At 38.4% G+C, this 27,098-nt stretch overlaps 1 protein-coding gene across 1 annotated transcript in view; it reads left to right on the plus strand.

The window, feature by feature from the left end:
- Positions 1-450: 450 nt before the first annotated feature.
- SULF2 (sulfatase 2) overlaps positions 451-27,098 on the plus strand; it is a 307,964-nt gene continuing 281,316 nt past the window's right edge. Inside the window, exon 1 of the mRNA XM_081325671.1 lies at positions 451-653. The gene's annotated coding sequence lies outside the window, so the exon portion shown is untranslated. The remainder of the gene's footprint in view (positions 654-27,098) is intronic.

The raw sequence follows: 27,098 nt of genomic DNA on the forward strand, positions 1-27,098 counted from the left end.
GTCTTTTCCAACCTCTTCAAACAATCTAAACTAAAGTAACCAGGAATTAGCAGGTGGACGCAAAAGTTAGGAAGAGGGCGAGAGACGTCAAAAGCAAGAGGTGAGGATGGAGACAGTGAAGGGCGACTTGATTGAGCTTCCAGCTGGGCCTTCCGGCAGATAATCTTCTCGTCTTGGATCTCTCCCCCCCACACACACACACAAAAAAACAGAGGCTGAGGAAGAGAAAAACGCGCTGCCTCTTCCACAACCCCACAAGCCAAAGCGGCGCTTTGCAACAGATGGTTCCAGGCATCCCTCCCTCCCCTCGGCGCGGTCCTGCCTTGCTCGCCGGCTGTTCCGTCGGGAGCCCCTCGCGCGGCGCACCGAAGGAGGGCGGGACCCAGGCCAAGCAGCGGCTGTGTGGTCTTGCAGGGCGCGCGCGCCACTTTTCCATTCCGTTGCACGGCTGGCTGGCGGACCTGCCGCGGCCGCCGCTTCGGGGTCGCAGCTCGCTCGCTCGCTGTTGCCAGGGCGAGCGCCCGCTCCGCCTCGGTCTCCTCCCGGGGTCCGGTGAATTCGGTGAGCCGAGAGCGGTGCCGCCTCGGCCCTTGTGCGCGCGCGCGTTGGAAAGAAGCGCGCTTGCCTACAGCCGAAAGGTCTGGCTGCCTGCGGTAAGTTCCCTGGGCTGGGGCGAGAGGGGAAACCACCCCCGTTTCTCTCCCACCCGCCTCCCTCCCGTTGCAGCTTTGGAATTTCGACCTTGTTTCTGCATCCGAGGCACCCGCGCCAGGACAGAGTCGCTGAGGGTGGTGCCGCCTTTAGAAGTGCGGGGATGGGAAAAGGTGGATCTCGCTGCTGCTGCTGCTGCTGCTTGGCCGACCCCGGCGGCGCTGTGTTTGTTTTCCAGCGGGGGCGGGGGGGGGGGGTTCGAGCGAGAAGCCTGCCCTTGTAACTTTGCGTGCGGTCTTGTGGGTATCTTTTCTCCAGAAGTCCCGTAAGATCCTCTTGCTTTCACGAGGAATAAGGGATGGGAGAGTAGGCTGAGTCTGTCTCCAGTGACTTTCATTTGACGCTTGGAACAGTTTTCAGGGTATTTTGAACGCTGGGAAGACCAGATAATGTATGAAGCAGGATGTGTGTGTGTGTGTGTGTGTGTGTGTTTGGGGGGGGGAACGCCTGAGTATGTGCAGAATAATTAGTGCTTCTTTAATGTTGAAGCTTCAATCCCTGTTAAAACTTGAGCAGCTGCATGAAACCTGCTTTGGCTAGATGCACTGAAACCTTTTGACTAAGAGAAGAGGATGCTTTCCATACCGTTTGCAAAAGCCAACTGAACTGACAGTTGATGGGCTGCTGAGCTCCACCATATCTGAAGTCAAGGTAGTACAAGGCAGACCACATGACACAACAGCTCTGCCTCTTAAACACCATGCTTCTTCAGGCTCCTTATTTTAGACAGCTAAAGAGCTGACCCATTCACACTTCCTTTGTTTTGAGAGAATTGGAATGTCATTCTTTGGTGTGAGCTTGCATGTGGACTGCATGCTTCAGTGTAGTAACAGGTGTGGATAATCAATCACATCCCAGTTGACATTAGTTACTGAATGTTTGACAGGAGTAAATTGAGTGAGAGAGGAGTGACATTTAGTTAGAAAAAACTGATTAATTTTGATCCAAGAATCTGATTTCATAATCCCCCAAGGTTTCCTTAATGGATCTGTCCATATAATATGGTCTTTTCAACATTGCAGTGTTTAAGGATTCTTTCATAGATCTACTTGAAAGCAACTACTGTTAATGATAAACTTAAGAGTTTCCATGTTATTTCATTATATTGTGCACTTGGGCTAAATGCAGAGTTCCCCAACTCTGTGCCTTCCAGACGCATTGTCCTCAAATCTCCTAATTCCTAGTCAGTGTGGCCAAGGGAGATAAATTCAAAAACACCCAATCGGCCCCTTAATTGGAACAGATAAAAGGTTCTTGCTGCCTTGGTTTGTGCACTTGTTATAATCATGTTGCTTCCAAAGGATTCATATAAGTGATTCATTCAGCCAGTTCTAATATTCGTGTTGGTTTGCACGTGATATCATTGGGTGTCTGGTTGCCTGCTTTATTAAGATTAATGAAGCAGAAAGAAGCCATACAAATAAAATGCTGAAGAACGAAGTTTTCCTCATCACCCCTTAAAAGATATTTCTCTTGAATTGATTCATTTCAGTTAACAATAATTGCTTATAAGCAAAAACACAGATAATGGTTATAATGCTTTATTATACTGTATAGAGTGTTGTATAAGGAAGGATTAATAGTATCTGTTGTGATATTGATAAGTAAAAGTAAGAAAGTAAATCATAGAACCAAAAACTATACAAAGATCTTGGTTTCACTCGGACAGTATAAATCCTATCAAAGTAACAATCTATTTTGATCTCTTGAAAATTTTATAAAAATATATTTTTGAACATGCAGATATGCTAAGATAATTGTTTGCAATGCAATCAGTGTGAGAAAAGGAGAATTAAAGTGTATTTCAGGATTCACACCATATAGTTAATATTTTTAAAATATAGCATTCAGTCAGTACAAGAAACTGAACGCTTTTGAAGGGATGCAAACTCACAAAGATATACTCTGCAGGCAGTTCTTGTACTGTATTCTTCGTTTGATGAAATACCAAGAGCAAAGAAGTATGAATTATACTGGCATTGGGTCATTTCTGCACTTTTTGCAGCTTTTAGAATTAGCTGTTTAATAATGGATATGCCACTATACGATCTATGTATAATTTTGAGGATAAGAATTAGGGCCTTAATTTTAATGCTTTTAATATTTGTAAGGAAAGCAAACTTGGGATTTGAAACAAAATAAAATAGGTTAGATCTCAATCACAACTCAGATGAATATTACATTTCAAAATTATCATAGGTTTTATTACAAATGGTCAAGGACGTTAGCAAACGTACCCCAAGAATGTGTATAAATGTACTGTATCCTTCCACACTGTGAAGCCCTTTAGATATTTTGCGCTATAAATCTCAACATTGTTTGCATTTTGACAATGCTGGAGGTGCTTATGGGAACTGTAGTTCAAAACATTCTAATGGAACTATGATAAGACTGTATTCTATAGTGAAATAATAGATGCAACTTTTAAAAGCAGTGTATAAATAAGCCCATGAAATAGGTGCAAGTAATTCAAATATTGGGATATTGAATGCATTGTGAATGTTGTCATAACATAGGAACCATGCTGGGCATACCTGATCATAAATTTCACTTAAGCAGACAGCAAGGTGGAGTTTCTTCTTACCTCGCAGAAGTTTGTTTATTTGATATTTATTCAATTAATATTCCACTTTTCAGTACAAATTAACACTAAAGATAATTGTTTTTTTAAAGAACCACACTACAGATTATCAAACATATAAAATGAATACTGTAATTCCAATTGCTTTTAAGAATGTAGTGTAGATATATTACAGGATGTTTTAAATATTAAAAGAGTAGTAATGCAAATGCCTGAAAATCAGAACTTTTGCCCTGAACGCATCTTCAAAAAACACTTTTTATGTAGATCTTAATAGCCATAAAGGTAATTCCCTTAGATGGTTAGATATTAAGCTTTAAGTCTTAAATATGCAGGTAGTAGTAGAATACGTATAAGCCAATAAGCACTTAGCAATCAATGCAGAATTTCATTATAACATAATGTAATTCCAGTACTGTATGCCTATTAATAGTGCGGCTGTAGTTTATACCCGTTGCAACTTTCAGATACTTTCCAAGAAAATGACCTCTAGAGCATGTTGCAATACTGTAGTATAATAGACGTTCATGGCAATGATTGTACTATTTATACCTGGCACAGCTCTTTTGAGCACCAGCTCCAAGAAATGGAGACAATTTAGTTCTAGGACTGCAGAATCAAATCCATAGTCCTTGTGAAAACACTATGTTCCTTGGCTGTTAGGAGTTTTATGTCATTTCTTTTACATGTACAATAAAGCACAGGCAAATTTGGTAAGCAAGATGAATTGCCAATCCCAACCTTCAGTCTATCTGAGCAGTTGGTTTCCTCTTTCTCAGCTCACTGACATCTATAGCAGGTAATGCCATGCTCTAGAATAGCTCTTCTTTGTACAGTTTTTAGGATTAAGCTCTAGTAAATAGGGATGTGTGAAATTTTAATTGGGTGGGTGAAGATTATGTGTACTAGAGTTCTAGCCTTAACTCAAGAAGAAATACTACATTTTGTTCCATATCATTTTGAACCTTCCAGTATCTAAGAACTACTTTTTTAAAAAAAAATCCCTATAAGCCATCTGATTCGCTTTTCTTGTTGCAATGTTTGATTCTGCTTACTTTCCTCACTGTTTTTAATAGAACAAAAGGGACAAACAGATGCAATAAAGTGTGGCAGTGGCTAAAACCTTATGTATCTACATTACCCTTAAGACAATGATATTTTCTTTTGTGAGTGGGATTGATGTTTAGTCTCTACAGAACAGGGAACCCCACAAACAGAGAATGAAATAATCCAGACATTAATGCCCTGCTTACTCTGCTGATTGATCATAGATAATTCTAGCTCCAAAGTGTAGTCTAGATCTTTGATATGAATCTTGATAATATATTAATAGCCATCCTTCCTGTAGAACTGGCACAGGATGTAACCCACCCTAGACATTGTTTATGGTTTTCACTTGAGGATAAAACAATATCAGCATATCCTAGATATTTCATATTCAGTTTCTGATATAGTATAGATAATTCTCAATTTATCCTCAATTTAGGCAAGAAAAACCAAATGTACAGGTATAATATAGGTGGTACCTTACTCAATAGTAGTAACTGGGAGAGGGATCTCAGAGTCCTAGTGGACAATCACTGAGATATGAGCCAGCAGTCTGCTGCAGCTGCCAAAAAAGCCAACGCAGTGTTAGGCTGCATTAACAGAGGGATAGAATCGAGATCATGTGAAGTATTAATACCACTTTACAATGCCTCGGTAAGGCCACACTTGGAATACTGCATCCAGTTTTGGTCACCACGATGTAAAAAAGATGTTGAGACTAGAAAGAGTGCAGAGAAGAGCAACAAAGATGATTAGAGGTCTGGAGGCTAAAACATATGAGGAACGGTTACTGGAATTGGGTATGTCTAGTTTAATGAAGAGAAGGATGAGGGGGGGACATGATAGCAGTGTTCCAATATTTCAGGGGCTGCCACAAAGAAAAGGGAGTCAAGCTATTCTCCAAAGCACCTGAAGGCAGGACAAGAAGCAAAGGATGGAAACTAACGAAAGAGAGAAGCAACCTAGAACTAAGGAGAAACTTCCTGACAGTTAGAACAATTAATCAATGGAACAACCTGCCTCCAGAAGTGGTGAATGCTCCAACACTGGAAGTTTTTAAGAAGAGACTGGACAGTCATTTTTCTGGAATGGTATAGGGTTTCCTGCCTGAGCAGAGCATTGGACTAGATGACCTCCAAGGTCACTTCCAACTTCATCATCATTAGCCCAAAATTTCTGTTGCTAAGCGAAACACTTGTTATGTGAATTTTGCCCCATTTTATGCCTTTTCTTGCCACAGTTATTAAGTGAGCTTAGTAACACAGTTGCTAAGTGAATCTGGCTTCCTCGTTGGCTGCTTGTCAGAAGGTCACAAAAGGTGATTACATGAGCCCAGGATACTTGAGCCGTCATAAATATGAGTCAGTTGCCAATCATTTGAATTTTGATCACGTGACCATGGGGATGCTACAGTGATCATAACTGTGAAAAACGGTGATAAGTCACTTTTCTGTCAGTGCTGTTGTAACTATGAACAATCACTAAATGAACTGTTATAAGCTGAGGGCTACCTGTATACAACAGTCTTCTATGTTTTTATTTTATTACATTTATTTATTTTGAGTGTCTGAGATGAAAATCAGTGGTCGGTATTGCTTCAGAACTAAAGTAACATTGGCTTACAAAGTAGGAGATTATAAGTATTGTAGTTTTTATAATGTAATATGTTTACTTTCTAACTCTAGTTATCCAGTCTCCTAACTTTTTCAAAGTTTGAAATACTTATGCCTGGTAAAATTAAATTACGATTGAGATTGTAAATACAACCCTAGTAAAATGGTAAAGTGATCTTCAAGACAAGTTTGACTCCTGGAGACTTCATGAACCCATTGTCAGCAATACAGAAGTAGTTTGCCATACAGTAATTCTAGGATATTTTTTTCTGATTTACCGGTCTAACCTACAATCTGGAATTTCTTGGATACCTGTTATTTAGCAAGGATTAACTCTTCTTAGCTTCTGAAAAGATCAACAAGTGCTGTCATTCACTGAGATACTAACTTACTCAGATGCCTACACTCCAGTGGTAGTCCAACTTTCTAAGCTGCAGTTACAGATTGTCACATAGTGGTGACCCAAAGGAAAGTCCTCTCTATGTTGCCACACCCTGCAGACTGATTGCCATTCCTCAGTTCAGTTCCCAGTACTAATCGGTTCAATCCCCAAATTTTTGTACTGTATTGGCCACTATTTTTTTCTAATATTTCACTTTCAATACAATAATTTTTATTGTGGTTTCATTAATTTAATTGGGTTTGTCTCTCCAGGATTACTTTCATGAGAAGCAGTATAGAGATTTGTTTTAAAAAATTTGCTCCCTGTTGAAACACAAATCATAGAGAATAGAACAAATGTATGAGCCAAATCTGCAGCAAAAACCTTGAGTTGAGTCTATAATAAGAGGTTCTATATTGGTAGTCCTTTCAAGGACAAATGAGATATTGACCAAAATGTTTTTCAGATGGCAAAGGGTAATTCATGCAGGTACATGCTTGTTTCTAATCATTGTTCGGTTCTGGTACAGCATGGAATTGATGGTGCCTTGGATGCATGCCTAAAAAACCTTGCTGAGAACAAGCAGCAAGGTTCATGATTGGTTTCAAGAGGGTACTTGTACATTTAGAATTGAAACAGGAACTCAAGTTCCAGGAGCAGGAGCAGCTTAAAGACAGTTGATAGGATTCTTTTGACATAAAAAGAGTGTCCTTTAATCAGCAGCTTTACAGAAATTGCCTTTTTATGTGCACAAAAGCCTTGCTGTAATATTTTAAAAATGTCGATGGTGGAGGTAGAATGAATCCCATGACCTTTGCCATCCAGTTAACATCTTTCAGTTTAGTGCTGATAATGTACATCTACTATGATTGGTTCTGCCTGTGTGATTGTAGTCTTTGAAATCCTGTAACTATGCCCTGGTATTAGTAAATGGTAATTTACAATGGTAAAGCTGCTCTTATTCTATTGCTATCTTATCTACAGATCACTCAGAGTGTGAGCTAAATTGAAGCATACCTCAGCTTACTTACTTAACTAAGCCTCTTTATTCTGTGAAGAACAAAATTTTTAAGAAACAACTTTTTGGTTTGCAGTATTTTATGGCAAAACTACTAGTTGTTACTCCTGCCTGAGGTCTTTCTCTTGTCTCAAGTTCAGGTGATCCTCGACTTAACCATTCATTTAGTGACCATTTGAAGTTACAGTGGCACTGAAAAAAAGTGACTTATGGCCGTTTTTCACACAACTATTGCAACATCCCTATTGTCATGTGATCAAAATTCAGACGTCTGCCACCTGGCTCATATTTATGACAGTTGCAGTGTCCTGGGGTCATGTGATCACCTTTTGTGTCTTTCTGACAAGCAGAGTCAATAGGGAAGCCAGATTCACTTCACAACTGTTTTATTAATTTAACAACTGCAGTGATTCACTTAACAACCGTGGCAAGGAAGGTTGTAAAATGGGACAAACTCACTTAACTAACTCCCTTAGCAATGGAAATTTTAGGCTCAATTGTGGTCATAATTAGGGGACTACTTGTATGAATCCTTAAGAGTCCTTAATTCTGATGCTTCTTAGGGGTGTTTAGATTCAGTCCTCAGTTGTTGGGAGTCACTGGTCCTTAGTTTAGGTCTGCCAGTAAATCTGCTGAACTTTATCTGGATTTTAGCAGTCTATGCTTTCCTGATACTTTCTGAGCTTCACTTACCTTGTTCCCAACTCAAAGTTCATTGTGGCAGTAACTGAAAAGATAGCATCATGCCAGTTCCAGGAATCACTAGGAATACATGGTACTGATTTAACATCCTTCATATATTTGTATCAATTCTCAAAACCATAGGATGTCTTTAAGATTTCCTTGAATTTAATATTTAATATAAATAATGTTTTCAAAATATATGCTGAAGAACGTTCATAGATATCTTAAAGACTTTAAACATGGGAAGATGCTGAAATACTCACCCAAAACCGAAAATACTGGAAATTTCTTGCTGCCTGATATGCTATATAACATAGGAAGATCTTAAACTATATTATGAAGTCCAATCTTAAACTATATTATGAAGCTGCTGCATTAGTAGGAATAAGTGATTGGATTAATTTGACACAGAAGAGATTATTAAATCTTGAGGGCCATGATTTGTTGTTTGGCTGGCATGCATATTTGTTGTATGACAAGAAGGTAGACAATGTGTTTAGAGTGCATATTTTAAGACAGGCATTGCTGAGAGTTTGGAAGAAGTACAGACATAAGCTAGATTGCAAGATACCACTGTGGGCAATTCCAAAACATGCAATAGAAAATATACATGCTGGTTTCAAACATGATGTGACTACGTACAAGGAGATCCTAAGTTTGGAAAGAAATGTATGGTGTTTGAAATCATATAGTCTCTTGCGAGAAGAGAAGGTTGTTCAAAACTGGTTCCAATATACTCAGTTACGGGCCAGGTGGAAAGAAGATCAGAAAAATGGTTTTACAATGACTGATGAAAATTTGATAAAGCAAATTAGAAATCAGGGACCGGCACATATTAAACGGATATATCTTGCATTGATAGAAATTGACTCAGAAACAGAACTTGTTAAAAACTGTATGATAAAATGGGCCCAGAATATTCAAGAAGTTATTACAATGGACACGTGGGAAAAGATCTGGGTGAGGAACGTAAAATTTACACAAGCTCAAAATTTAAGAGAAAACTTTTACAAAATGTTTTATAGATGGCATTTAGATCCCAAAAAGCTCGCAAGTATGTATCCGAATTATCAGCCTAAATGTTGGAGGTGCGGTGATGAAGATGCAACATATTTTCATATATGGTGGACATGTAAAAAGGTTAAGGCCTTTTGGATAAAAGTTTGGTGGAACATGCAGAAGATTTTTAAACAGAGGATAAAGTTTTGTCCGCAACTTTTTTTGTTGGGAATAATTACAGATGCTACAGTTGTGGACACTAAGTTGATGTTGAATTTAATTACGGCAGCAAGACTCTTGATAGGTCAGTATTGGAAGAAAGAGGAATTGCCGTCTATAGAAGAGTGGACTTTAAAGGTTTCCGACCTGGCAGAGATGGCGAAGATTTCGGCCTATTTGAAAGATCACTCGCAAGAACGCTATTTTATGGAATGGAGAAAATGGATTGAGTTTATCCAGAATAAGTATAGGGTTAAGAAATTTTATGTAGCATTTGAATAAGTCGTCTTTCTTTTTTCTTTTTTTTTTCTTTTAGTTTTTTTATATATATATATTTAATATTACTAAGGAGGGGAGGGTGAAGGGAGGGGGAGGGGGGTTTTTAAAGAAAAATTGTATGTTAAAACTTTTCAATAAAACATAGGAAGATCTAATGTTAATGTTACTTAATAATGTTTAAGCACTTTAGTCATTTTACAGGATAATTATTGATCCCCCATCTTATTTAATACTAGACATCAGTGCTGTACTAAAAGAGCATCAATATGACTTATGTGTCCAGTGGGTTTCAATCTTATATTGAAAATTAAAAAAAAATGAAACAGATCAGGACTTGCAATGAATACTTAGGAGGTGGAGAAAAGAATCAAATTTCAGCATAACAAGACAAATTAATCCAAGATGGTATGGTTAAATCCCTTTGTCCAAAGTAGAAAAAGTAAAAAGTGCATTGGAAAAGATGTTGAAGAGGAAATCACAAGAAAAGGCTGTTCTTTGCTGCTGTTTTGCATCAGTTTCTCCTCCGGCTTGCAGTTATTGGGGTTCTCCCTTACAATACTCTACTGTCCTCTCTTGTAGTTAGGAGCAAAGAATGAAGATTTTTAAGGTTACAGCTTTAAAACTTGGAATCTAGATTAAATAACTATAGCTCACACATTTCAAAGATTTGATAATTATTTCAAAGCCTGACATGCATATAAAAACATACGCTGATGTTACAATTTCATAGATAGATATTATGCATTACAGTACAATGGTATTTCAGCCTTTTGACCCAGATAAACCTGTATGAGCAAAATACTTAAGTTTCACAATGTTATAGTTTAAGGTTTGCAATGATAAATGTGTACCTTTTTTTCAAGCATGAATACCCAAAATAATTATAGGCTTTGAATGGCATCTCATAATGTTTAGTAATTGCATTGAGCATGGAATAATTTAAAACTTAAGTAAGTAGAGAGAGAAAAATTAATTTTGCATACCCTTCTGTTTTTAGATAAATAGCTTCTGAAAATAAGGAATTCATTAGATCAATACATTTAGAAAATGTAACAACATTGTTGTATGCGTGAGAACACCCATTGCCATCCAAGTCTGTTCTAAAATCTATGGCAAATATCCTGTTTATGATCACATTGTGGGTTGGTTTCCAAATTAAAATTTCCAGTTTTCTTGAGGGTAGAGCAGCGGTATCAAACTCGCAACATCACGTGATGTGTCTGTCGGGCCCCGTGGGGCCGACATTCAAGGGGGGGCCCCTCCGGCCCCTCCTGACCTGCGCATTGGGGTCATAGACGGTTCGCCGGACCCACCCTACTCCTCGGCAGCTCGGGAGGCTCAGGAGGCTCGTTGGGCGGCTGTTTCACCGCTGCTGTCCTCGTTCGACGCCGCGCCTGCGCAGAACACCCCGGCTGACGGCATGACCGGGGGAGGCACCGGAACGGCTGGCGCGGCTCGGGAGGCTCCGGAGGCTCGTTGGGCGGCCGTTCCACCGCTGCTGTCCCCGTTCGACGCCGCGCCTGCGCAGAACACTCCAGCTGACGGCATGACCGGCGGAAGCACCGGAACGGCTGGCACGGCGGCTGCTGCCTCGGGAGCCCACCTCTTGTTGCCAGCCCTCCCACGGCTTGCCGGGGTGCTTTGGCAGACGGGTCCACTTCCGGCGGAGCGGCCCGGAGCGTGGGACGGGACACCGCAAGCGCAGGACGGTTCTGCCCAGGCGCTGATGAGCCCCGTGGCGTGCCTGTTGGGGGACGGGCTTGTTCCCGCCGCGGTGCCCGGGTGGCTGGGGGGGCCGGCCGCCGGCGGCCACGGAAGGGACCAGAGCTGGGTGCGGCTGGGAGGGGGTGTGGGGGTGGAGCACGGTGGTGGAGGATCACGGGTGAGGACTTACCTGACCAGGCGCTGGGTGAAAGGGTTTGCCGGGGAGGGGTGGGGTGGATATAGGGAATGGGAGGGCATAGGCATGTTTGGGTGGAGTATGGGTGGGTGCTCTGAGCATGTATATAGCAGCGTTGGTTGCGGGTAGCGGCCAACGCTGGCTTTGTTTTCTGCTGCGGCTGCAGAATCACTGCAGTTGTCAAGTTAGGAACACAGTTGTTAAGTGACTTCCGCATTGACTTTGCTTGTCTGAAGGTTGCAAAAGGGGGTCATATGACCCCAGAACACTGCAGCTGTCCTAAATATGAACCAGTTGCCAAGCATATGAATTTTGATCACATGACTGTGGTGATGCTGCAACAGTCATCAGTGTGAAAAATGGTCATAAGTCACTTTTTTTCAGTGTGGTTGTAACTTTGAATGGTCACTATATGAAGTGTTGTAACTTGAGGTCTACCTGTGATAGGTCTGACTCAACACAGCTCACTCCTAATTCCAGTTCAGTAGTAAGGAGTCAGAAGCAGACTTTGGGAAGAGTGCCAAATCTTAAATCACACCACCAGTTAAAGAGGCTTCTCATGGGAAATGGGCATTAACTCTAATTAAGTGCAGTCAGGAACTGTGGCTATTTAAAAGTATGCTCCAGACCCTCTTCTCTTATTGAATCCATTCTTATTTCCAGACCTGTGTTCCTTTAATGCTCTGCTCCAGATGTTTTTCTGCTTCTTGCCTTGCAATCACACCTTTCAACTTCGATATCAGCTTTCATGGAACTTTCTGGTGCTTTAGCCTATGGATTGCCTTGAACGATTAACTCAGTATTCTTGCCTCCGAACTCTCCTAGCTTGCTGCAGTAGATGTAATTACAAGGCAAGCAACTTCTCTTGCTTCTTTCTCGCTGACTAAATAGCCAGCCTTTCTGCTTGCCTCAAGATTTATAACTTGTCCAATAAAAGCTCTCCAACTTCAAATTGCTATGCTTGCTGTTTATATCAGCATAAGGCTTGCATTGAACATTGCTTATTTTAGTTGCTGTTTGGTTTAGAGCAGTGATAGTGAATGCATCAAAAATCCTTCCCCCGAACAAAAGAGAAACAATTCTTTATCTACGGATAGTCTTTGACTTACAACAGTTCATTTAGTGACCCTTTGAAGCTACAATGGCATTGAAAAAAGTGACTTATGACTGTTTTTCACTTGGCTTTTGTAGCATCCCCATGGTCACATGATCAAAATTCAGATGCTTTGCAACTGACTTATATTTATGACAGTTGTGATATCTTGGGGTCATGTGATCACCTTTTGTGACCTTCTGACAAGCTAAAGTAAATGGGTAGCCAGATTCACTTAACAACCCTGTTACTAACCTCAGTGATTCACTTAACAACTGTGGCAAAAAAGGTATAAAGGAAAAAAAGTCACTTAACACTTACCAAGTTCTCGTTTAGCAATAGAAATTTCGGGATCAGTTGTGCTTGTAAATTGAGGACTACCTGTGTTCATTTGTGTTTTTTTTTAATGCAGAGAAATTGAGACAGCTCCAGGTCACCTGAGGCTTTTGTTGTTGAAGCATTTTTAGAGAATACTCTTCCACAGTCTCTGCACACATACCCCAAAACTGTGTGAAAGTCCACCCCATTCTTGCATGATTTGCAGAGGCTCTGGAGGCTTCGCGACAGGACTGCCCTCTCATATGACTTCCAGAGTCTCCAGAAGCTGCGTAAGAATATATCCTGTCCTTGTGTGGCCTCCACAGAGTCTGAAAACCTCATGGCATGCTTTTGGGAATAGTGTCAGCTGTTGGTGAACGCTGATGTGTCATCCAGAATGTCATGGCATGCCACCTTTGACATGCAAGCCATAGGTCTGCCATCACTAATTTAGAATGCCCAGCCCCATCAGGCTGGAAAGGCCTCTACATGTTAATGGGAAATGATGCACTATTTGCTAGGCAATATGGATTCAGCTTACTCAGCTATTCAGTAACTTCCAAACAATGCACATTTTCTAGGCTTGTTTCCTCCTCCAGCATTTCTCTTTCTTTGGCCTTGGATTATATTTTTCTTTTAATCAGGGGACAAAGAATTTGATGTCTCTCTCTTCCCTCCCCTTTTCTGTCTTTCCTCTTTGCCTTGCCCCAGCTGCTGAGAAGCTAGCCTGTAAGAAATACCTATACCTACATTACATGTGCCAGAATATAGGTTGGTGTTTCTGTCCTGGATGACTTTTCAAGGTGTGCCAGTTACTTTAGTAAATTCTGTTCCAGTCACATCCAGTTTAGTATGAATATGAATGATTTCCTCTGCAAAGTCTTGCAAATGTGTGGTCGCAACCTGTTGAAGACTCATTTCTCACATTGTTCACAAAAGATACAGGTACGTACGTACATGCCAGACAAATCTTACAGATACATGCCAGACAAATCTTATTACATTCTTTGACCAAGTGACAAAATTAGTGGACCAGAGGAATGCTGTAGATATAATTTACTTGGACTTCAGTAAGGCATTTGATAAAGTAGATCACAACCTACTACTTGATAAGATAGAAAAATGTGGGTTAGATAGCATCACCACCAGATGGATTCGTAGCTGGCTGACAGGCATGTGGTCCTCAATGGAACTGCATCTACATGGAAGGAAGTGTGTAGTGGGGTGCCCCAGGGCTCTGTTCTGGGCCCGGTGCTCTTCAATATCTTCATTAACGATTTGGATGAGGGGATAGATGGGGAACTCATCAAATTTGCAGACGACACCAAGCTGGCAGGAATAGCCAATACTCCAGAAGATAGGCTTAAAATACAGGAGGATCTGGACAGACTCGAACACTGGGCGCTATCTAACAAAATGAAATTCAATGGTGAAAAAAGTAAGGTTCTACATTTAGGCAGGAAAAATCAAATGCACAGGTATAGTATAGGTGGTACCTTGCTCAATAGTTGTAACTGTGAGAGGGACCTCGGAGTCCTAGTAGACAATCACTTCAATATGAGCCAGCAGTGTGCTGCAGCTGCCAAAAAAGCCAACACAGTGCTAGGCATTAACAGGGATAGAATCAAGATCAAGTGAAGTACTAACACCACTTTACAATGCTTTGTTAAGGTCACACCTGGAATACTGCATCCAGTTTTGGTCACCACGATGTAAAAAAGATGTCGAGACTCTAGAAAGGGTACAGAGAAGAGCAACAAAGATGATTGGGGGACTGGAGGCTAAAACATATCGGGAACGGTTGCTGGAATTGGGTATGTGTAGTTTAATGAAGAGAAGGGTGAGGGGTGACATGATAGCAGTGTTCCAATATCTCAGGGGCTACCACAAAGAAGAGGGAGTCAAACTATTCTCCAAAGCACCTGAAAGCAGGACAAGAAGCAATGGATGGAAACTAGTCAAGGAGAGAAGCAACCTAGAACTAAGGAGAAACTTCCTGACAGTTAGAACAATTAACCAGTGGAACAACCTGCCTCCAGAGGTGGTGAATGCTCCAACACTGGAGGTTTTTAAGAAGAGACTGGCCAGCCATTTGCCTGAAATGGTATAGGGTTTCCTGCCTGAGCAAGGGGTTGGACTAGATGACCTCCAAGGTCCCTTCCAACTTCTTCTTCTTCTTCTTCTTCTTCTTCTTCTTCTTCTTCTTCTTCTTCTTCTTCTTCTTCTTCTTCTTCTTCTTCTTCTTCTTCTTCTTCTTCTTCTTCTTCTTCTTCTTCTTCTTATTATTATTATTATTATTATTATTATTATTATTATTATTATTATTATTATCATCCCTGAACAGGTTTCCTGATCAAGAATCTGCAGATCCAGTAACAGCAGAGCTTTACTGCTCTTGTTGATATGATATATTGCCAAATGTCATCATGTAACCATGTTCAGTCATATTTACGCTTCATTTTTTGCCACTGTCACTTGTGTTACTTCATTTCTTGGACTTCTAGAAGTCCCTCAGAAGCAATCTCATCCTTGTTGCTTACACAATCCAGAGATTAACTGATTCTATGCCACTTACCCAACTTAGGCATTGTAGGTGCTAGAGCACATAAAATCCAGGAGGGCAAATCTTTGACAGCACTGCATTCTTTTCTTCATACAAACATTTTCCATATTGTATGTCTATATGTTTGTCTATCACAAAATATTGGAAGGATATTGACTTGTACGTGATTCTGCATTTATCAATAGCAGAATGAATCCAAGGTGACTTGTGATCTGTCTACCCAATTCCTGGGAAGAAGGTAATCAGCTAGAACTGAAAACTGACATTGTTATTGTTGGTTCATCCCAATCTCACAAGGCCTTCCCACATGATTAGAAACTTGGTGTTCCAATGAAGATGGAAATTATCCTTGACTGGCAATTCTTTGTGTTGTGCATGTGGAAGCAGTCTTCTACATCGGAAGAACATTGTGTGTGTTTGTGTTTTGTTAGAAGCTAGGCCAGGGGTAGGCAACCTTGGCTCTTTTATGACTCGTGGACTTCAACTTCCAGAATTCCTGAGCCAGCATGGCTGGCTCAGGAATTCTGAGAATTCAAATCCACGAATCATGAAAGAGCTAAGGTTTCCTACCCCTGAGCTAGGCTAAATGAAAACCATAATAAACTTGGTATAGAAACCTTACTTACTTTTACTTTCACTGAAAATTTTGCATATTTTAGGAATGGATAATATTTTGATGGTAGAGATCCTATATTTTAGAGGGTGGGGATATTATTTTAAGGCTTTTTTAGGGTTTACAATACCGATATTTGCCTCAAATGGCTTCTGTTTCTTGCTGTTTGAAGTTCAGAGATGCTCTTGGCAACGTGAACGCTTGGAAGCTGAAGCTTGCTTATCTTGTTTATTTTTATATTATGTATTGATTATATTTTATATTTTTATGTTTATATATTGATTATTACATTACATTATACAAAATAACTTTCAGTCTATACAAAGATCTCTTCTGTTTGCATATCTATAGAAAATAATACAATATAATACTAAATCTTGCAAAAATAAAACAATGTAATATGTTTTTATAGAGAAATTTAAAGCGATACATTATCACCATCATCATTTTAGCCATTGTCTATCCACTGCAGGATGAAGGCCTCAAATTTTAGAAAAGTATGAAGCCCATGGAATACTTAAAAATTTTTAAAGAGTTTTTGCTACTTATTCTTGCTCAAAAATAGAGAGGATTCTAAATTTATATAGTGATAGAAATTAGAGACAGTAATTCATTTTATATATCATGGTTTGCTTAATCATGGCTAATTGAATATATCACGGTTGACAAAAGGCATACAGATATTAAGATATTAGCACGGATGATGTTACCTAGCTTGGGTAATGAAACATCTGCAAGAAAACAAGCAAACTCAGAGAAGACGTACCCCTCATACAGTTATTGTTATGAAACATAATTTATATACCAGTGCAATTCAGGGTATTATTGTGACCTTTGTTGTATAGGATCTGGCTGTCTGAAGGACCCCCTTTCTCCCATTGTTTCTATTCATTAAGATATGATAGATCTTTAAAATAATATTATCTAATGAAAATTAGATGGTATACCCTTTGGAATAGTATATCCCAAAAAGTTTGAATTGCCCCAACACTGTGCTTTAAAGTGAATTTGAAGACTTGGCTTTTCCTTGAGCCATTGCTTTAGGAAGTATCAGCAGTTTTGGGAATTTTATTAATAGGTTTGGTGTGCTAATCTCAGGGTTCTTTATTTATTTGATCTTTATCCCATCTCTATTACTTTATAGAGTAATGCAAAGGGGTGAATATACATAATATTCCTTTTTCCTATTTTCCGCACAACCCCTTTCTTGTGTCTGCATTATGTTTTGTTTTGATTTTATACGCTGCCCAGAATTTCTTTGACTAGGGTGACCTATACATTTGATTTATGAATAAATAAATTTCTTTGCACTCACTCCCACACTCAGTGATTTTAAACATTTTGTCCGTCTGTATAAAACAAGTGTATTTGTCATTTGTCAAAATTCGAAAGTATGTAATCAGTTCCAATTTGTACCTTATCTTTATTATGTTCATGGTCCTGAATATATCTCCAAAAACATATTAATTTATATTGCCCTTCTGGTCAGAATTCATCCATGCATCACTTCTTTCTCTTTGTTCTGCCATCTGTCAAGTATAAGATATTGACCGCCTCTGTGCATCTCTAACCACTGTTTATGCTCCCAAAAAGTGTTTTGGAATGGAAGCCACTTAAATGGCTGTTGAAGTCATTTGCACTTCCAAAGACATCTTGCAAATGCTTTCTGTGGTTTATTTAGTTGTTTAAATGGAACTGGCAGAGGATTGTGTACTAGTACACTTGTTCATTCATGGGAAGCCAGAATTCTCGATGATGTGCTAGTGTTCTTAATGGGTTTTCTTTCTGGGGAGAATTGCAGAAAGCTAGCCCACGGGAGCAACCATCATTTCAAGGTACCTGGAGCCTTTCTTGAAAAAACAAACAAACAATTGGTTTGATTGAGTTTATATCAATCAGAGGTGAGTGGATTAACCCTGATTGCTTAGCTTTGGTCCACCATTGCTGGTAGAAAGTGTCTCTAGAAGCCAATGCAGCTCTCATGTCACAAAATAATTGCCTCACCTAATGTTTTGACTTCCAGCAGCTGCCTGGACAAATCATGCAATTTTCTCGGCAGTATTTTTGGAAATATCTTGGCATCGTCTTAATCCTAGGGCTGAGGGGCAGAGACTGGCCCACAATCACCCTGCTGTTTTCTGGGACTAAGGCAGGACTAGAACTTTCTCAATTTCTTACCTGATGCCTTTAATCACTGCACCAAGATTGGTTCTCCTAATATACAGGGTTACTCTGTTGTATTCACTAAAGCTTTCAGTTGCTGGCAATTTAGCAACTTGTTTCTGAAAAGGACCAGGAAGAAAAACGTGATTCTCAAACATCACCCCTTCAGTTCAGAAGCGAAATAGTACAAGACTCTGGGGATTTTAGGGAGACAGATAGGACGAGAACAATAGAAAAAGCATACATCTGGTGAGTTTGATACAAGCTTAATTCATGCATTGCAAAGCCATTTTTCATTTTTGTGTGATTGTTGAAAATGACAAGAATGTTGCTGAAGGTGACTCTGTAAAGTGTTCTTGTTACCATTTAGCTTTCTCTCAGTTTTGAACAAATCTGTTAAAATGTTCTGTGAAGAATAAACACATACTCTCAAACTACATGCAGTGAGCTTCCTTCAAGGCAAAGAATGGCAAAACCCTTTTGTCTTCTCTAGTCTTAGTAAGATCATTTGACCTCAAGAGATTTTGTAGTAGAAATGTAAAACAGTGGCAGGGAAGGTAAGGACACATACTTACTGTGGCCAGTTGTGTGTCCTGCCTTTTTCTCCTTACTTAAAATGATTTGCAATATTGTGTACAGGGTACCTGAGACTTGCACAAACCAAAACAACAATGCATTTTTTACTGTTGGCTCCTGTTGTAGCCTTGTGCCACTTGTACAAAATGCAGGTTAACGAACAATATCAAGATCTAATTCAAATGACTGGGTAGTTAGCAAAAGGATTGTTCAACAAACAAAGTGAGTTCAATAACAAAGAATTTGACTAGCTACACTTGTTTCGGAAGTACAGAGCAACAGAGTCCTCTGGTAATACTGTTAAGAACAAATCCAGGCTGAGCAGACTCTTTGCATTAGCCTTGATCTGCAGTTGGGTCCTTTGACCTAGAGCACAGGTCTGCAACCCACGGCTCCGGAGCCGCATGTGGCTTTTTCAACCGTCTCCTGCGGCTCCCAGTCCTCTGCTATGTGTACTCCAAAAAAAGAAGTGAGACTAAAAAAGTTCAACCAATCAATTCAAATATGCAGGGTGGGTGCATATCTCGCCTTGGCTCCACTCATCAGTCAAACTGTTCTGCGCATGCGCGCATGTATGCACATGCGCACACATTTTTTGCGGCTCCCAGTTTTTCCTTTTGTGAGGGAACCGGTTCCGAGTGGCTCTTTCACTGTTTCAGGTTGCTGACCCCTGACCTAGAGAGTCAGTAAATCAAACCAAATTCAGTATAACAAAGTTTATTCTCTCTAGCACAAAAGAAAATGTCGTTTCATAAAATAGGAAGATAGAAAAATAGGAGCAATATATAATGCAGTAACCTAAAGTAAAGAAAGGTTAACACATTATATGTATTTATTTGTATCCCACATTTATTATTTTTACAAAAACTCAAGGCACTGAACATATCCAACATGCCTTCTTCCTCCTGTTTTTCTCCATACAACAACTTGTGAGGTGGTTTGGGCTGAGAGAGAGTGACTGGCCCAAAGTCACTCAAGCTGGCTTTCAAGGTATGGTGGAATTTGAACTTGCAGTCTCCCTTTTTCAAGCCTGGTGCCTTAATCACTAGATCATACTGACTAATGCTAAATAATGCTAAATAATGTGCCATATTTGGTCAAAAGGTCATGTATAGTAACAAAACCTTATCTTTTTAATCATGTTCTTAGCCTCATCTAAACTCTAAACTTACTCACCAAATGTAATATTTTTTCATAAGGAAAGTCTTCCTTTTGAACATTTTGGTGTTTACTATAATTATACATTATATTCTAGATGTTCTCAGATTTGAAGTTTAATAAACACATGATATAGTTTTGTACATTCAAACATCTAAATGTATATATGAGACAAATAATTTCTCCGGTTACTAATTTTTTGGCAACTGTACAAAGAGTTTTTCATCACAGACTCAAGATCCTTATTATGTTATGTTATTATCATCTTGTATCCCAAATTGTATGTGAAATTAGGATTTTTGCAGTAAAATATATAGTAATACTTGCTTATATTTAAATGGTTTGGTCATATTAAATCCTATTCCTAAGTTAGGGCAATCTTTTTACTTTTATATTTACATCTTAAAAACATGGGTCAGGAGTAGACTTTGCCATTCTTAACTTAAAATCTTTCTTCAGCATGTTAAAAAGCACTCTTAAATTACTATTTTGAAAGCACCACATTTCAAAAACACTGTGATATTAATGGATTTAGTGTAGTAGCATCATCATCAATATTAACTAATTTCTTCATTTGAATTTAAGACATTTGTTTGGTAAAAGGATCATTAAGCATATGCCAACATTGCATACACTACATGTTCTTCAGATCCTAGCAAATGATGAATGGAAAAATTTGAGGTTGCAGCAAAATATATTCTGTATTCTTTGTGAATTTGTATTCTGAAAAGAATAAAATATTCTTCCTTTAGGCAATAGAGAGCAAAAAAACATTTATTATAGTGTTTTTTTCACATCAGTAAGAAATGCCTGGAACTATTTTACCTACTTGATTTATCCTCTTTACTTTTTCTGCTGAGCATTCTTGTTGACTTGGGATTTGTCATGGTTTTGTTCTGTGCAGAAAGATATACCACAATTCCAATCAATTCCTATATTCTGGAACTGCCTCCTGTATGTATTTAAGTATGTATATATGTATGTTTGAATTAACAGCCATAAATCATTTGCCAAATGTATGGTTAAATAACTACATGTTAGATTACAGAATGAGATTTTGTCTTAGCCTTTAAATAAAATATGATTGTTCAAATCTACCTTCCCGTTTCTGTTCCCGTTCATGTCTGATGCACCATTTAAAGAGCTTGTAGGTTAAAAGGAAGGGACGCAGTGGCTCAGTGGGTTAGGACGCTGAGGTTGTCGATCAGATGGTCGGCAGTTTGGCGGATCGAATCCCAAGTGCCACATAACAGAGTGAGCACCTGTTACTCGTCCCAGCTTCTGCCAACCTAGCAGTTCGAAAGCACGTAAAAATGCAAGTAGAAAAATAGGGACCACTACGGTTGGAAGGTAACAGCATTCCGTGCGCCTTTGGCGTCTAGTCATGCCAGCCACATGACCACGGAGACGTCCTCGGACAAGCGCTGGCTCTTCGGCTTTGAAACGGAGATGAGCACCGGCCCCTAGAGTTGAAAACGACTAGCACGCATGTGCGGGGGAACCTTTACCTTTACCTTTTAGGTTAAAAGGAGTAGCTGGTGACATTATTATTCCCCAGGTTACGCCCATGGGGGGCTCCTTCCATGTCCTTGTTAAGGAACTGGAGCAAACTTACCCTGCTCCTCAGCAGTACTCTGGTCTTGAACATGGGCTTCCTCCGACCCAGTGTCCTAACCACACAAGCTACAGTGCTCCTATCTAGTTAAGTCTTAGATCCAAAGGGAAACAGTAGAAAATTTTTAAAATTGTGCTGGCTACACATAATAAGAACTGTCAGTCAATTATGTTATGTTTTCATGTTCCAGACCCAATCAATTAATGTATACTGCTTGCAGGGGTTTTCAGGGAAGGAGGGGGGAAATCTTCAAATTTTAGATGTAAGTCACTAATGCTGATAAAGCACTGGACTTGTTTCTATATTATGTGTTTAATTAAAAAAAACCTTCATGGGTAGATATGAGGAAATGTCAGCCCTATACCAACATTCGTAACAGCTTTTAAACTTTTTTTTACCAAAGTCATATCCACGGTTTTCTAAAGGAAACCATTTTTGATCTTGTGCTCTAGTTGTGCAATTACAGGGAATCATTTCTAAAAAATCTATCCATTCATTGAATGAACATTATTGATCAAATGGATTTTTCTTTCCCACTGCAGCCTCCTGGGCCCTCCGGGATGTTTTAGTAGCTATTTGGGAGGAGGAGGAGGCTTCAGAAGAGAGGAAGAAGTTTATCTGTGTGCAATTGTATTTAGGCTTGTGGATAGTTTATCTGCAAAAACTGATAAATATTCTGATTCAACATTTACTTCAGTTTTTTTCTCTAGTCACATCAGCTCTTAAATCTGATTGCTATTATTCCTAGTTCTGCTGCTGAGAAGTTGTCAACTGTTGGTTGGTTAGTTTGGAAATCTTTATTCTGTCCCTTAAAAGAGCAATCTTTTTCCAGTAAATGAACTGAACTCATCAGCTCAGTATTATATTGTAGGTACATAAGAATGACTAATTTATGGCATATAAGTCTCCTTTTAATAACTATTCTAAGATATGTAAATTAATTCAAGCAACAAGTGAAAGTCCAATTACTAAAAACCTACATAGAAACATTGGTGTCTGTAAGAAATATATGAGATTTACTCAAGTAATAACTTGCTAAATTACCAAAGTGTTGGAACAATATCAATATATTTTGGCATAGAACACATATAGTTATCAAAAAATGTAATGTAGCATCACCACAGAGCTGTGGTGGTGCAGTGGTTAGAATGCAGTATTGCAGGCTAATTCTGCCGACTGCCAGCTGTTCGATCCTCACTGGCTCAAGGTTGACTCAGATTCCCATCCTTCTGAGATTGGTAAAATGAGGACCCAAATTGTTGGAAGTAATATGTTGACTCTGTAAACCGCTTAAAGAGGGCTGTAAAGCACTGTGAAACTATGAAGTGCTATTGCTATATAGTAATAATCTGTGTTCAGCTCCAGGCACTGTTATAGCTTAATAGTCTTTCATTTGTCTAATAAGGCAACCCAATGGTTAAAATAAAATTAAAAGGACATAAAGGAAATCTTTTATGAGTTTATGTAATGGCTTGATAGATGAAAAAAAGAAAACATAAAGCAAAAATATAAATGAAAACTTTTAACAAAATGATTCAGATTTCTGAAATCAGAGTATAGGAATTCATTTAATTCAGTGGTAATACATGTTTCTTCGAAGCAGCTAGGTATTAAACCTTTATTTCCAATATCCAGAGTTAAACAACAAATTTATTAAAAGTAGGAAAAAAATGATTTGACCCCTTTTTGTTCAGTTAGTCTTTACTGAATAGCTTTTGCTTTTCAGCTGTCTATGGAGGAAATGTAGAAAATCTAACCTTCTTTCCTTTCATGAATTTCCACTTGTCATAACAAATTCAGAATATGATTTTCTACTGTAGATTTCTCAGGAATAAAATACATTTTTGAGCTAAATAGAACCCAAAACTTACGTGATGTGCAGCTTCAGAGTCAAGCTTTTATTTTGCTGTAATGTTAAAATCTCAAGTATAAATTTTTCCATGAAAGTTGCTTTGGGCTGATCTTTCTCAGTGACACAGGGTAAGTTTAGAAAAGAAATTATTTCTATATTACAGGTCCTGTAGGATCATCTTGAATATCATTGTTTATTTTCAAAGCATTTACCATCTCTGTTTGCGAGTTATTTATCAGAATTTTAAATTGTTCTCAGTAAATATTTTCAGTTCTATCACGATTTCATCTAAAGTAGCAAATCTCTAAGTTATTAAATTTCTGAATTAGATGACCCACTCGGGTTTTCATCTGCATAAATGTAGTTCTCCTAGGAAACCATATATTATGGGAAGAAGCTTTCAAAGCATTGAAAAGCTCTGTTTGGTTTTCTTTTCCCTTTTGTACCTTAGGAAAATTAAATTGAAGCTATCAGGTGGTCTGCTGCCAGCTCTACAGACTGCTATCTGTAGGGATCAAGGGGTTGGGGAAGATCTTGTTTTTCTGTATCTTCTTAATTCCAGACTTATAATAAATCAAATGCATAACACCACTGGCCAGGAGAGGTTTTCAGTTTTCCATTAAGCAGTAATGCACTCAAAGGGTAAGGAGCTTGCTATGTAACTCGGGAATGAATTGAAGTCATAAGTCAGCGCACTGATATATCATATTGAAAGTCACATATACTGCCTCAAATCTCATATACTGTCACATCAGCAAATATGTTTCATAAGAACTGCTCACAAAAATGTATGCGTTGTATGCGTGCCTTCTTTCTGATGTCTTTTAAATTATTACCCTGAAAGCAGGAGTAATATTTCTCAGCTGTTATGGATTTTTTTTCTTCACAAGAATGAGGCAAAAATTATAATAATAATTCTTAAACCTATCCCTATGCTTCATTTTCTGTCTCACATAGTAGGCGAAAGGTGGAGAACAACTATCAAATATTAATTAGTTAGTATTGGATTGTTTTAATAATGGTTTTTATTATATGATGCTGATTACCTTTGAGTCCCAAAGGTGCTTTTTCTAAAGGCAACTGGACTTCCTGCTTTTGCTTGAAGACGTTTCGCTTTTCGTCCAAAAAACGTTTTCAGTTCTGAATGAATAGTGGAGAATGGAAGGATTTATATTCTTTGCAGTCATCTGGTCATTAGTACTCTTCAAGCAAAAACAAGGTCCCGTTGCCTTTTGAAAAAATCTCTTTGGGACAACCATGACTGGATGACTGAGACTTTCTATAAACCTTTCAGATTCTTTTTATGAGCAGTCTTTAAATCTTGAGGCCATAAGTAGGATATTGTGATTCATCATCGTCAAATCTAACTAATTTTAAACTAATTTACAATTATAAGAAGAAACTGGTTTAGCAATACTCTCTTCTATTTATACTGTATTTTAGAAAACACTGGATTTTGTTTTGACTAAACTTGTATAAACTCAGAAGCTAAGCAAGGTTGATCTTGGTTAATACTTGGGTGGGCAATTACAAGGCATATAGGCTTGACTAGGAACTTAAAAACAATTTTGGAATAAGATAATGTCAAATGACTTGTATCATTGCCAAAAAAACCCCTACAAAGATATATCTTCAAAGAGACTAGCGATCTAATTTAAGTCAAATTACTTGTCTTTGCTTTGACAAGTATTGTAGTTCTTCAAAACTATCATAAAGCAACTTGCCTCGTCCTTTTGTCTGCTTCACGTAGCTTCTCCAATAGTTCCAATATTTAAAAGAGGATTCTGTGGATGTGCAGTCTTTTCCCCCCCTCCTGAATGGTGTTTTCCTACTCAGGTAGCATGCTACAGACATCTTAGGGGAGAATTATGAGTTCCTAGTATAGTTATCAGAGCGAATGATAATTACAAAATATAAGGAACAGATGGGTGAAATTGCTGTCTTCTGTCCCTTAGAGTTCTACCTTGCCTTCAGTTTCATCTTTTTCTTATTTCCAAACAAAAAAAAAGTTGGGAGTCCAATAACTCAATGCACTTATATTTTAAAGAATGCCTATGGAGCCTTTTTGTGATTCAGAGGCATTCTTGGAAGTAAATATGACATTAGAGGTTTGCATTATAAAATACCACCTGGTCATTATTTGTGAATGTTAAAAATCTAAAATGATTGAAGTAAATGGAGGCAGAGAACTGAAGTTCTATTTTTTGTAGTTCCATTTCACTTATGCGATATTTGAAAAGATGCTAAGGTTGTATTTCTTAAGCATGTTATGTAAAAATTTGGTTTTTCTGCAGCCTTGCATTCTTCATATTCCTGATGAATTCTTATTTTATGTCATATCTGAATATTTATTTTAAAGAATATAACTCTTAAACCAATATCAGCAAAAGAAAAGAATAAAGTCAAGTTCTCTTTGAGATGAGCCTGACTTCTGGTGATACATCCAAATCGATTAATTGATAATAAAATGGAAGTAGTTTGCAACTGAATTATTCTAGAATCTTTTTGAGATTTTCCAGTCTACCTAACTACCGTATCCTATAATTTTATGATGATCTTTCATCCAAATATTAACCAAAACTAACCCTCCTTTGCTTTCCAAAATCAGATAAACTTAGTTAGCTGCTACCACAGGAAACCAGTCTCAAAAAGTGGAAAAAATTAATACCAGAATTAAATAAGTAATAATAGAAATTGGTGTTAGAGTAATAATAAAATTAACAGTATAGTTAGAATATAGTTAAATATTTTTTCTCCTTTTATTTTAAGGTCCGTATGTATCATATAACATTTCTGGAAATAACAAAGGAACAATGTGGCTTTTTCCTTAAAGTAAGTTATTCTTTCTTTTAGCAACCAATTTCTTAAAAGTATACTGTTTTAAATTCTATGGTTAAAGTAATAAAACATTTAGTTTCACTACAGGCTTTGCTTTCATTAACTGTAGACATAGTAAAATAATGTATATTATATAATCTTTTATAAATAGATTAAGACTAGCTGAGGTATAATAGAATGAAACAGCATCTTTTTTTTTATTGAAAAGTTTTAACATACAATTTTCCTTTAAAACCCCCCCTCCCCCTCCCTTCTCCCTCCCCCCTACCTCTCCCCCCTCCCCCCTCCCCCCCCCCGACTTCCCAGAGCTAAATACAAGGTATATAAAAAAAAACAATCATAAACAACCATATACTAACAACTATAAACTCTAAAATCCATCACTCTCTAGCTTATATAGGATAAAACAAACCTTAGTAATATTGAATATATATAAAAAAAACTAAAAGAAAAAAAGAAAAAAAGAAAGAAGACTCATTCAAATGCTACATAAAACTTCTTAACCCTATACTTGTTCTGGATAAACTCAATCCATTTTCTCCATTCCATAATATAGCGTTCTTGCGAGTGATCTTTCAAATAGGCCGAAATCTTCGCCATTTCTGCCAGGTCGGAAACCTTTAAAGTCCACTCTTCTATGGTCGGCAGTTCCTCTTTCTTCCAATACTGACCTATCAAAAGTCTTGCTGCCGTAATAAAATTCAACATCAACTTAGTGTCCACAACTGTAGCATCTGTAATTATTCCCAACAAAAAAAGTTGCGGACAAAACTTTATCCTCTGTTTAAAAATCTTCTGCATGTTCCACCAGACTTTTATCCAAAAAGCCTTAACCTTTTTACAAGTCCACCATATGTGAAAATATGTTGCGTCTTC

The sequence above is a fragment of the Vipera berus genome (assembly GCF_964194415.1).
Source record: "Vipera berus genome assembly, chromosome: 3".
In the NCBI taxonomy this organism is placed as follows: domain Eukaryota; kingdom Metazoa; phylum Chordata; class Lepidosauria; order Squamata; family Viperidae; genus Vipera; species Vipera berus.